At 40.5% G+C, this 12,797-nt stretch overlaps 1 long non-coding RNA gene across 2 annotated transcripts in view; it reads right to left on the minus strand.

The window, feature by feature from the left end:
* LOC129701652 (uncharacterized) overlaps positions 1-12,797 on the minus strand; it is a 62,217-nt gene that overhangs the window by 5,429 nt on the left and 43,991 nt on the right. For both annotated transcript variants that reach the window (XR_008724238.1, XR_008724237.1), the window contains exons 2-3: positions 5,337-5,463; positions 1,902-2,054 (exon numbers count right to left, since the gene is read on the minus strand). This is a non-coding gene — a long non-coding RNA (uncharacterized LOC129701652). The remainder of the gene's footprint in view (positions 1-1,901; positions 2,055-5,336; positions 5,464-12,797) is intronic.

Genomic DNA, 12,797 nt, shown 5'->3' on the forward strand with positions numbered 1-12,797 from the left:
AAGCTGTGCTCTCAAAATGGTTTCCTTTCCTGTGAACCAAGAGTGAGGGGATTGAGATGGCTTATAGTCATAGAGTCCTAGAGTGATACAGTGTGAAAACAGGCCCTTTGAACCAACTCGCCCACATGGGCCAACAATGTCCTAGCTACACTAGTCCCACTTGCCTGCACTTGGTCCATATCCCTCCAAACCTGTCCTATCCATGTACCTGTCTAATTGTTTCTTAAACAATGGGATAGTCACAGCCTCAACTACCTCCTCTGGCAGCTTGTTCCATACACCCACCACCTTTTGTGTGAAAAAGTTACCCCTCGGATGCTTATTTAATCTTTTCCCCTTTATCTTGAACCTATGTCATCTGGTCCTCGATTCCCCTATTCTGGGCAAAAGACTCTGTGCATCTACCCAATCTCTTCCTCTCATAGTTTTGTATACCTCTATAAGATCTCCTCTCATCCTCCTGCGCTCCATGGGATAGTCCCAGCATACTTAACCTGAGACCCTACAGCTGACACTCTCTAGTCCTGGCAACATCCTCGTAAATTTTTCCTGAACCCTTTCAAGCTTAACAATATCTTTCCTATAACATGGTGCCCAGAACTGAACACAATATTCTAAATGCGGCCTCACCAATGTCTTATACAACTGCAACATGATCTCCCCACTTCTATACTCAATACTCTGACAAAGTAGGCCAACGTGCCAAAAGCCTTTTTTGTCCACCTTATCTACCTGCGACTCGACCTTCAAGGAACCACGCACCTGTACTCCTAGATCCCTCTGCTCTACAACACTATCCAGATGCCTACCATTTACTGTGTAGGTCCTGCCCTTGTTCAACATCCCAAAATGCAACACCTCATACTTTTTGTATTAAATTCCATCAACCATTCCTCTGCCCACCTGGCCAATAGATCCAGATCCTGCTGCAATCTTTCACACCCACCTTCACTATCTGCAAAACCACTAACTTTTGTATCATCAGCAAACTTGCTCATCTTGCCCTGTATGTTCTCATCCAAATCATTGATGTAGATGACAAACAGTCACAGGCCCAGCACCAAACCCTGAGGCACACCACTGGTCACAGGCCTCTAGTCTGAGAAGCAACCTTCCATCATCACCCTCTGCTTCCTTCCATGGAGCCAATTTGCTATCCATTCAGCTATCTCTCCTTGGATCCCTTGGAAACTATCTTTTGATAGTTTGGTGTTGGAGGAAATTGGTGGCCATTGAGTTTCATGTGGTTCTTTGATAGAAAAATCTCAGGTGAAATCAAGTTCTTATAGGAAGTTGTAGTTTCACTTTCCGAGGGAACCTTTAAGTTTGCGCCAGGTCTCTGGCAATTAAAACCAACTATTGATGATCCAAATGAACTTAAGGTCTTGGTTTTACAATTACAGTTCTATTTTACTCTCTTCCTGGCATAGCTGGTATGCGGCTGCTGCATTTCAGTGACTGAAGCAGGCCTCAGGAAGTTTGCCACACCAGTCTCCACTCACTGAGATCTCCAGAACTGTGGGGAGCAGAAATGGAGGAGATTTTCCACATTCTGTTCCTCAGTATTTTGCTGCCTGTAAATAATATTGTGGTAGGTGATGTTACTAAATAAATCATGCATCTTTATTAATTCTTAGACATAATTAATACTGTTGAAATGTCATTAACTTGGCATGGGAGCACAGCCATTAGCCATTTGTGTGAAATTTGCAACTTTCTGCAAAATCTATGGGCTTAGGGTTGAAGTGAGCATCAAGTTTTGAAAGAACAGTCTCAAATGAAACATTCCTTGCTTCCTCTGGGGCTAGGATGTTGGTGAGAGTTTCATAAACTTCAGGACCAATTTCAGTTAATAGAATGGCATCCTTTCATTCCTGGATGGCCTTGTTTTGTGTTATTACCTGCACTTGATCCTCATCCTCTGTTTCTTCAGCTTCAATAATGTAATTTGCAATAAAAAACATTTCCATTCGCTCACAGTACGGGGTAAAGGTTTCACAGTTCTTGTCGAAAGTCCCTAGTCGACCTATGTATCCCAAGGATGCCATCTTGCCCTGTAGACGCAACACAAAGATATCCTGACAAACTCGAGACAATTTGTACAGCTGCTATTTTAAACTACAGTCCCATGCATAGAAGGATCTGTGGCCTATCACGTCCAGTTCGCAAACAACTGCGGCACAGCTTTGTATTTGCTGTTTAATATGTTAAGCAATACTGAATATTGCACAACAGTCCTGCACTGTATTGAAAGGTTGAGTTCACAAGCTCTTTCCAATCCTCGTCGCCATTGTACGATATTACGGCTTCAGCATGTAGATAGGAACAAGCACAGATTTTCAGTACACACTGTTGCCAGTGTGGGTCTTCTTTACTTTACAAAAGTACACTGCGTTTACTCACACATATTCATGAGACTGACAAGATATGGAATATATCACATGACACAAATCATGCCATTCTAGTACTCAGTTCTTAAAGTAATAGTTATCATTATATATACTACCGCAGGTATTATTATGTATCCCAAACCAGAAATTGGGTGAATGGAAGCATCACTTATAGCTTAAAATGTAAGCATTAAAGTTGACCCCTTCCCACCCATCACCCACTCCAAAGACGTACAGCTTTGTAGGTTAATTAGCTTGGTATAAGTGTAAATTGTCGGGGCAGAATCGATGGGCCGGAGAGCCTGTTTCCGTGATATATCTCTAAACTAAACCTACTTTATATCGAGCTTGTACTGCGTTTACTTATTCTGTAATCGTTTTTTTAATGTTTCCAGTTATTCAATGAAATTGCATTTCTCCCTCTCCCCCACCTTCCTTCTCCTTGTAGCTTTACCACTGACAAAGATAGGAATGGGGTTTGGCCTGCTGTTAAAAGCTTTGAGATATTTTGAGGGTGTTTCTTTGATTAACTTGCTGCCATATCACAGGTGTCCTGAGTGCTTCAAACCAAGAGGTGAGCTCTCTACCTTCAAACCAAGTTGCTGCTTTGGATGACCACAGGTGGCAGTAGTAGGGCAGCATGCCCCTGGTAAGAAGACCTAGCACAATAATTATATTAGGTTTATGCTCAATAAAAATCATCGGTCTCATATAATTAAGAATATTCAGCAGTACTTAAAATGGAACAGAGTAGACAGAGGTGAGAACCAACTGTAGAAGATATTATTATGGTACATGTTTGTTGCTGCTGACCAAAAGTAAAGTCTCCCTCATTATCAATTTCTGTGCCATTTATAGTGCCTGTCCGAATTTAATGTGGCACAAAACTAAAATCAGCAAATTTTATGGGAATAAAATTTTATTTTATTAATAAAAAGACACCTCCAGCATCGGCACTCTTTGGAGTCCATATTATCAGTATTTGAGGGCTCTGATAAGTCTAGCTTGTAATGTGCTGTTCACAACAGACACACCTGTGCATCCTGTTACTAGAGGAGGCAGGTAAATATTGTAGCTGACCTCTGTGATTCGAAGCATCTCAGGGTCAACCAAATGCAAAAAACATCATAATGCCCACTTTGATGTGTTCCAGCAAACCCCTATCCTCTTTTCCTCTTCATTACCACAGTAGGATCTTCATTATCTCTGACTTTTGTTTCCCATAGTAAAAGGCTGAAAATAGTTGTGCATTATTTCCAGTGGATTAAAGAAATGTTTAAATATGGCTGACAATCAAGATTCAGACCCATGTCAGTGACAATTCAGCAAAAATAACTAGATTCTCCTATTACCCTCTTTGTTTGCTGTTCCTAATTGGTGCGATAATCCTGGCTCTCAGTTTGCTTGCTTGTTGAAATTAGTTGAAGTAAATCACCAGCCAGTAAATCTGAACCGTGAAGGCTAAGAACCAAATATAAATTTATCATCTTAATCTTTAGGGAATAACAAAAGGATGAAGCAAAACGGACACATTCAGTTCCTATTTTCATAGATTGTGGATTAAAATTGTTTCTGTGTAAGGATTGTGCTGCATAGAAAAGAAAATGAAACTCAAACTATAATAATTATTCCCATATGAGAACCCTTGCTCTTAAAAGAAGATTATACTCTGAAATTATATATCATTGAAGCTGCAGTTTGTTCAAAACCCCAAGCAATTGTTAGAATGCTTTATCTACTCTTTGAGCATAAACCAAATGTCTAACCAAAGTGAATGAATGATCAATTAAAAGCTGTGGTCAGTTCACCAGATGAAGTAAGCCCAAATTTTGTTTCAGTTTGTATCCCAAAATTAGGAATTGAATAACTATTCTTGGCAGACCTTAAAACTAGGGCTATTCTCAGGGTAAGATGAGTAGGCAATAGCCTATGATCTCCAAAATTGTCCTTTATAGTCTTGTGTAAAATTTAAAACATCGGAGTCCAATAACACACTTGACTTAGCAAAGCTGAAGATATCTCTTTGCCCAGTGAACAATCCATTCTGACTAGGACATAGCATTGACAGATACAAGGCATGAACATATATCTGGACACAACAGAATTTTGTACTCGAGTCATGACCCAATAAAAAAGTGCGGGAGGAGCTCAGCAGGCCAGATAGCACCTGTGGAAGGAAATGTATTTGTTCCGTAGAGTTACAACTCTGAGGGTATGAAATGTCATCAAATGTAAAATTTGGTTAATGGTGGTTTTCTCAGATTCATGTTATACCTTATTAACAAGTACTTATTAATGAAATTAGAGCCGTAAAGTCTTACAGCATTGAAACTGCCCATTTGGCCCATCATGAACACAGTGACCTGTAGGTACCATTCCATATTAATCCCACCTCCCTGCACTTGACTTGTAAGAGAGGGAAAGATTTAATAGGAATCTGAGAGGAAACCTTTTCACAGAGTCTGGTTCATGTATGGGTGAGGTAGGTGTTATAATAGCATTTAAAAGACATTTGGACAAATATATGGATTGGAAAGGTTTCGAATGGGACTAGCATAGGTGAGCACCTTGAGTGGGGCCAAAGGGTCTGTTTCTGTGCTGTTGACTCTATGACACTAGGCATGTAAAGTTACCATCAGCAAGAATAATGTTTAAGAAAGAACTGCAGATGCTGGAAAAATCGAAGGTAGACAAAAATACCGGAGGACATCAGCGGATGAGGCAGCATCTATGGAGAGAAAGAATAGGCAACATTTCGGGTCGAGACCTTCTTCAGACTGAAGAAGGGTCTCGACCCGAAACACTTCCTTATCCTTCTCTCCATAGATGCTGCCTCATCTGCTGAGTACTTCCAACATTTTTGTCTATCAGCAAGAATAAAACCTTTTCACATACCAGAATTTGGATTTTTGTAAACATTTGTATAATTATTTGTAAAAACTTTACCTGACATATGATAATTGAATGCAATGAGCTCCTTAACATAGAATCTGCAAGTTATATGTTTAACTCTGGTTGATGGACACGTGCTGCCTGCTTCAATTTTCTGCATTGCTGTATAATATAATTAAGCCTGTATTTTTTGACAAAGAAAGATCATGTTATATTAACTGCAGTCACATCTGCAATTTCTTTTTAGTTAGTAAATTAATTCACAAAATAAAAGTTCACATTAAAAGACAATGGCACATAATTTCAAAGAATAGTCAAATGTGTAGTCAGACATTTAGTCGATTTAATTGAAAATGTTTAATATGTTTGGAAGGATTAATATGATTCTGCAAAGGACAGAGCTGCCAATTGCTAAGCAAACAAAATTCCAGCTGTGACAGTCATAAAGCACACAAATAACACTCTGAAACACTTGCACAATAAAAACTGTCCAGAAGAATGCTCAGCTAATCTCCATTTTTTCTTTAAGTACACTGAGCGGTATTGAACTAATTATATTTTCTTATTCTGTCCTTTGCATTAAAGATATTTTACTCCTTGCAAACTGTATTTTGTGACTGAGTAAACTTTACTAAAGATTTTGGGTTCTGTTTTATCTTTCAGGCACCCCCATGTGCGGATATAGAATGGAATTTTAAGAACCAAGAGTGGGCGGGCTCATGACCAAGTTGGGAAGAGAAGGGAGGTGCTAAATCAGGAGAAATGGATTGTGTTGGAGTAGTTAGTTCTGGCCCACATTCTTCCAAGTTTCACCAAGCTGGAATAAAGTGTCTGCAACCAATCTAATTCCAGGAGGTGAATACATATCTATAGATGTTAATGAGACTGAAATCCTTTGATTTGGCCCGTCCCAATTTGTCACTTTGGTTTCAAGATAACTTGGAGAAAGCTCACAGTTGTAGATCTTTAAGGGTAACCTGCGAGAAACTAAATGGTTTTAGAGAAATGTTTATGTTTCTTGTGAAGCAAGAGCCTTTCCTAGCTTTATCCAGCCTCTCAAGAATTGGAATTATGAATCCAATTCATATGGGACAATAACACCATTGAATTGCTATTCAGATGAGACATAGTGCTGGGGCCGCACAATGGCACAGTGGCGGAGTTGCTGCCTTACAGCACAGAAACCTGGCTTTGACCCTGACTACAGATCCTGTCTGTACGGAGTTTGTACATTCTCCCTGTAACCAGGTTGTTTTTTTTGGGTGTGTATGTTTCCTCCCACATTCCAAAGACATGCAGGTTTTTAGGTTAATTAGCTTCTGTAAATTGTCACTAGTGTGTAAGATAGAACTATTGTATGGGGATCGCTCGTTGCTGCGGACTCGGTGAGCTGAAGGGCCTGTGATCATTCTGTGTCTCTCAACTAAAAAAGCTAAACTAAGATATAAGCAGCCCTGCTGGAGTTTTCTGCACCTTATTGGAAGCAAGTCGTGTCAATTAGTTGACCTCTAGCAGGGAACATCTTAGTATCAAGTGAATAAACACTCCAAACAATGCAATGACCAAGCTGCCTTCTCATGCTGGTGTGGGTAGGGAGGAGAGGGTTAATTATATTCCATTGGCTATCCAAAGGTGTGTGTGTTCACCTAATTAATGGGTGATCAATGTTAATTTTAGGGAGTGGTGAAGGTATTTCCAGGAGGTGTTGCTTGTGAACCCATCATCTGTGATCCGTTAAAATATCCAGCAATTACGCCTGAATGTCATCGACAGGTCAGGCTGGAATTTTCAGCTTTCTAGAATAATCTATAGGAAAAGGTATACATTCTATCATGAACTAGTGTCAGTCTGAAGTTGAGATTAACGGTGCCTGGTGATATTAATACTGGTCCTGTGTATGTATTACTTTATTATTGTCACCTGTATTGTGATACAATGAAAAGCTTTATTTGCATGGTACCCAGTCAGGCCAAATGATAATATACATCAATAGTCAATAGTCAATAGTCAATTTAATTGTCATTTGGACCCCTTGAGGTCCAAACGAAATGCCGTTTCTGCAGCCATACATTACAAACAAATAGACCCCAGACACAACATAATTTACATTTTACATAAACATCCATCACATTGCTGTGATGGAAGGCCAAAAAAAACTTATCTCTCCACTGCACTCTCCCCCCCCCCGATGTCAGAGTCAAAGTCAAAGCCCCCGGCTGGCGGTGGCGATTGTCCCGCGGCCATTAAAGCCACGCCGGGTGATGCGAGGTCGCACACCGGGTCTTGGTGTTAGAGCCCCCGGCGTGCGCTCGCAGAGTCCCGCGGCCATTCCAAGCCGCGCGGGGCGGTGATGTTAGGCCCCGCTCCAGGAGCTCTTCGACCCCGCCACTCGGGCGGGAGAAGTCGCCGTTGCAGGGGCCCAGAAAGGCGGTCTCCCTCCAGGGATCCGCGGGCTCCCGGTGCCGACGTCCGCAGACCCGCAGTAGCAGCCTCCTAATCTCCGGAGGTCGGGCCGCAGCAGCAGCAGCAGCAGCAGCAGCAGCAGCGCTCCTCCACCGCTCCACCCGCTCCGGACTCGGCCAGCTCCACGACGGTGACGGTGAGTCGTCGGCACCAGAGTCCCCTGTCTTCAACGGAGACCGACAAGAAAACCGGTCGGGTCTCCCGTGCAGGGAGAGATATAAAAGTTGCCCCTCCCTCCCACCCCCCCCCCCCCCCCCCCCCACACACACACACCCCACATAAAATAACAAAAAAATACATAGAAACATAGACAAAAAATAATAAAAACGCGGACGGGCTGCAGAGGCCGCTGCTGACCAGAGTCGCGCCGCCTACCTACAATCAAGCTACACACAGGTACAATAGGCAATGCAAAAAGAAGAAAAAAAACAGTTATATATAAGTACAATACATACATACAAAATAAATACAAGTGTTACAGCATTAGAGTGTTACAATTACTGTGAAAATGTTCACGGTCTGCATTGAGGTAGGCTGGAAGAGCAAGCTTATGGGAGGACTGTTCAGTGGCCTGGTACCAAAGGGGAAGAAACTGTTTCAAAATCTTATGCTTTCAAGCTTTTGTATATTCTGCCCAAAGGGAGAGGGGAGTAGAGGGAATGACTGGGTTGAGAAAGTCTTTGATTACGCTGCCTCCTTTCCCGAGACAGCATTAAGCATAGATGGAGTCGATGATGAGGAGTTTCATCTGTCTGATGGACTGAGCCATATCCACAATTATCTGCAGCATATTGTAGTTTTGGGCCAAACTTACAGGACTATGAGTTCAAGTCCCACTTTGATAGCCAAAGAATTTGAAGTTAGTTAAACTGGAATTGTGAAACAATTACTTTCATTTTTGTACAAAATTTCCCCAACGTAATTTATCCTGAGATGGACCTTGGAGATTAGGGGGTTAGGTTTATTATTGTCACATGTACAGAGAAAAGCTTTATTTTGCATGCTCACCAATTAAATCAGATAATTACAGTGATAAATCACAGAAACCTGAAACATGGGTTCAAACTGCATGTGTTGTTGCATTATAAGCAGGTGATGATGTTACAGTACTTTGTAATTTGATAACATTGCTATTTGCACATACCAATAAAGCCCCAATATTCTTACATCTAGCACCTTACTTACTAAGTTTTTCTATTTACAGGATTCACTTGAAAGCAACATTTAAAAAAACCCAAAGTAAAGGTGTCGGTGTTTTGATAGGAATAACATCTGAAATATCGGCTAACCCAAAACCACCAAACTTGATCTGATCCACTAATTAGCAGTTTCATGGCCCTAAGTATTGTTGGCTGGAGTTACACATTCTCGAAAAGAGCTACAGAGATGCACAAAGAAGCATTTGTCAATTAAACTATTGCTATTCTGTTTCAAATCAATTATTAGATGTGGCCAGTCAGACTGATGATCCTTCTCTAATTTCAACACAGCTTTCTAGATCAGATGCTAAAACCAACGTGTAATTGAGCCACAGCAGAATATCCCAGTGGGAATCCCACTCTGTAGTGAGTTAGTTGAACACTGGTAAAAGTGACAGAAGAGATGTTGTTTTGCTGTCAGAGGCTCCAGAGCACAGATTATATAAGCATCCAAGATTCCCACCCCTGATTGATCTCCTGTGACCTCTCCTGGAAAGCACACAGGTGTGATTCTCAAATGAAGACAGGATTGGGTTGGCAAACCCATCCTCGATTACTTGCCAAATGTCACTGTCTGGGCTCACATGTGGAGAATGCCCACATGACTAAATTATCGGTAGATCTTGATACAGTGGACTGAAGCCAATGAAGATAAATTTCTCTGAAGAAATTTGAAATGATCAAAATAAAAATAAACTTATCAAATTGATAACTCTCAATGTGTTCCATTTTTTGTGATGTAGGATTGATACACTTCTAATTTTATTCTAGATATATAAATAAACCTGGAAAAATAATACTATTGCTCAATGCTGGTACATTAACAATCAACCATATGGGCTTAAAATTAAACCAGTGGCAAAGCAACAGCACATACTAAGGTCTTGAAGAAAACTCATTACAGCAACTTATGATAATTATGAGGAGAACTTCCCCATGTAGATTCTTGACACTACCAAGTATCCATTGCAGTTGTAATATCAACAAGTTTTCTCAGTTGATAATTACACAGGTTACATTGTGATATTTTCTTATGAAATTGAGGGAAGGCATTTAGTCCATTGAGTTTATGCCAGATTTCAGAGCGATCCCATCCCCCCACGTACTTCCCTGCAATTTACTCTCCTACATGCCCATCGACTACACCCAAATTATCCTGCCCACCCAACTACACCAGGAGTATTTTGCAGTGACCAATTAATCTTCCATCCAGAACATACTTGGGTTGTGGGAGATAACCTGTTTACCAGGAGGAAACTAACAAGGTCATGGGGAGCACAGGCAGCACCAGAGGTCAGGACCAACTAGGGATTGCTGGAGTTGTGAGACAGTTGCGCTACTTGGTAAATCACTTGCCGCCATATACCAGCACACAAGATACAACCATTTTACTCTTTTGAACATTATACAGTGCCAAGAAAAGTTTGGAAACAATTTGTTTAATAAGGTAGAAAATGAAATGCCATAAATAAGTTTTCAGTTATTTATATCATAATTGTATTTATTATTAAATGTTCATATAATGATATCACAGCCAGGCTATTTGTCATCCCCAATTGTGGCCCAGTGCACCATTAAAACTCATTGACATATCAACTCAGCTTTTTCAGTATATTGGTAACAAGCTGGTTTTATAATTTACTGTAAGATCAGTCAAAGAGAATCCTTGATTCTGGGAAAGAAAGCCACAAAAGGTAAAACCTGTGGGGGCATGCTGAACTACTGATTACTTCAATATTTCTAGTCTTAACAATGCATGTGAAAAACCTAAAGATGCTATCAGTTTCATTGAGTAATGATGGTGCTTGGCAGTAACATGGGTGTAGTTGCCACTGTCAAAAGTCAGGCAACAAATGTCAAATATTGATTGTTATATCAAGAGGTAGATTCTCATCTTTATAAAATACTAGACCAAGTGCAGACCTGTTGGGTCTGCTCTCCTAATGCACCCATTCCCTACCCATAGGCCCCACGGGAGGCATGGTCCTCCAACTCAAGCCGTTCCCGAACGTAAGATTCCAGCACTCCCCTTGCTTTCCTCAGCAGTGATCTTTAAAAAAAAGTCCAATTGCACTTGCCCTGCATGTTGCAATAGCAATTCGCCCTCCCCTTGCTAGTTGAGCCATTGTGATGTCATCAGTTGAAGCTGGTCGGTTTGAAATTCAAGGTATTTTTATTTTTTTTAAACTTTAATCAACGTCGAGAAATAAAGCTTAAAATGTTCAGCGAATATCAGAACATGTAAAAACCTTGTGAAAGTTGACATTTTTAAAGCTTTAATCATGAATAACTTGTCAAATATAGGATGAAATCATCATTGAGGCTGGTCTCTGCTAGCTGAGCCATTGTGACGCCATCATTTGAAGCTGGAGGTTTTAATTTGAAAATCTTTTGAATTTTTTTTACTTTTAATCAGTAATGAGTCGAGAATAAGTCGAGAAATAAAGCATGAAATGTTCAGATAAGGTGATCCCGGCCTCGACCGGAAAAATGTCAATCGGAATGTGTAAAAATGTAATCGTTACCACGTAGTGTTTTTGTGAATATGTAAAGCCAACCACATATACACACACACACATATACACACGTACAAGATCAGTCTTTTAATAAGTATATGATAGTGAACCAGTTGAGTTTTAATAATAATAAAACATAGTTTGTTCTGATGGTATATTACATTATCTATTTAATTTAATGTTGCTACATGCAGTGAAGGAACATAAACAGGCAACCTTTGGAATGCTGATGCATGGGATAACCACTAAACGGACAACATACAAACTTGTGTAGGAAGGATGCAGATGCTGATTTAAATTGAAGATAGACACAAAAAGCGAGTGTACCTCAGCGGGACAGGCAGCATCTCTGGAGAGAAAGAATGGATGAAGTTTTGGGCCGAGATCGTTCTTCAGGATGGTCATACAAACAGTGCAATTAAGAAGTCACAAGTTCTGATGGATATGAGTTTCAGTGAGTAAAATCTTTTGTTTATTTATGTTAACCATATAACCATGCAGGGACTATCTCAACATTAAAAAAAGTTAGACAGATACATGGATATGACAGGTTTGGAGGGTTATGGGCCAAATGTTGGCAAATGGGACTGGTGTAGCTGGGACATGTTGGCCGGTGTGGGCATGTTGGGCCGAAGGGCATGTTTCCACATTGTGTCACTCTATGACACTCTATGAATCTATTAGTATATTGAGAAATGTCCTTTTTCTTTTTAGGCAATAGTTGAGTTTATTCAGTTGTCAATCTTGGAGTCTGTGGGTAATGTCAGCATAGTAGCAGCATGATTGGGTCATATAATTTGAAGATGTGACTGGATTTATATAAAGTACAGGAAGCATTAAGCATCTAAATAGGTGACCCATCCATAAAGTGAAAGCATTTCCTTTACCCTAAGGAATTCAATTCTATCCATGAGGAGCTGGTTCATTACCAACAGCAATAAATCCTGCATATCATTGCTTGTTTAGTTGGCAACTAACATGATGTATTTGTCTGACTGGTCCCCAGACTGACAGCTTAGTTTTTGGCAGACTTGCAGGTGTCTGGTTGGCTTCTAAATACAAAAAATCTGCACTTGGCTTCTCTGGCTGACGACAAGTTACAAACCTGTTTCTGCAACTGAACATCGATGGAACCAGAGACATGTAGCTACTCAATTGGTCATAGACCAATGACAAATTGAAGGTCACATTAGGAGCCTAGATCGGTCAGGATGAACACCCAGGTTCTCTTTCCTCTAATGTGATTTGTGCAGGCTCCCATAAAAAATGTTAGGGGCTGCAGGTCCTGGAGAATGAATGCAGTACCAGTTTGGCAGAAAAATATAACAGGCTGCCAA

Source organism: Leucoraja erinacea, chromosome 11 (genome assembly GCF_028641065.1).
Source record: "Leucoraja erinacea ecotype New England chromosome 11, Leri_hhj_1, whole genome shotgun sequence".
NCBI classification, from domain to species: domain Eukaryota; kingdom Metazoa; phylum Chordata; class Chondrichthyes; order Rajiformes; family Rajidae; genus Leucoraja; species Leucoraja erinaceus.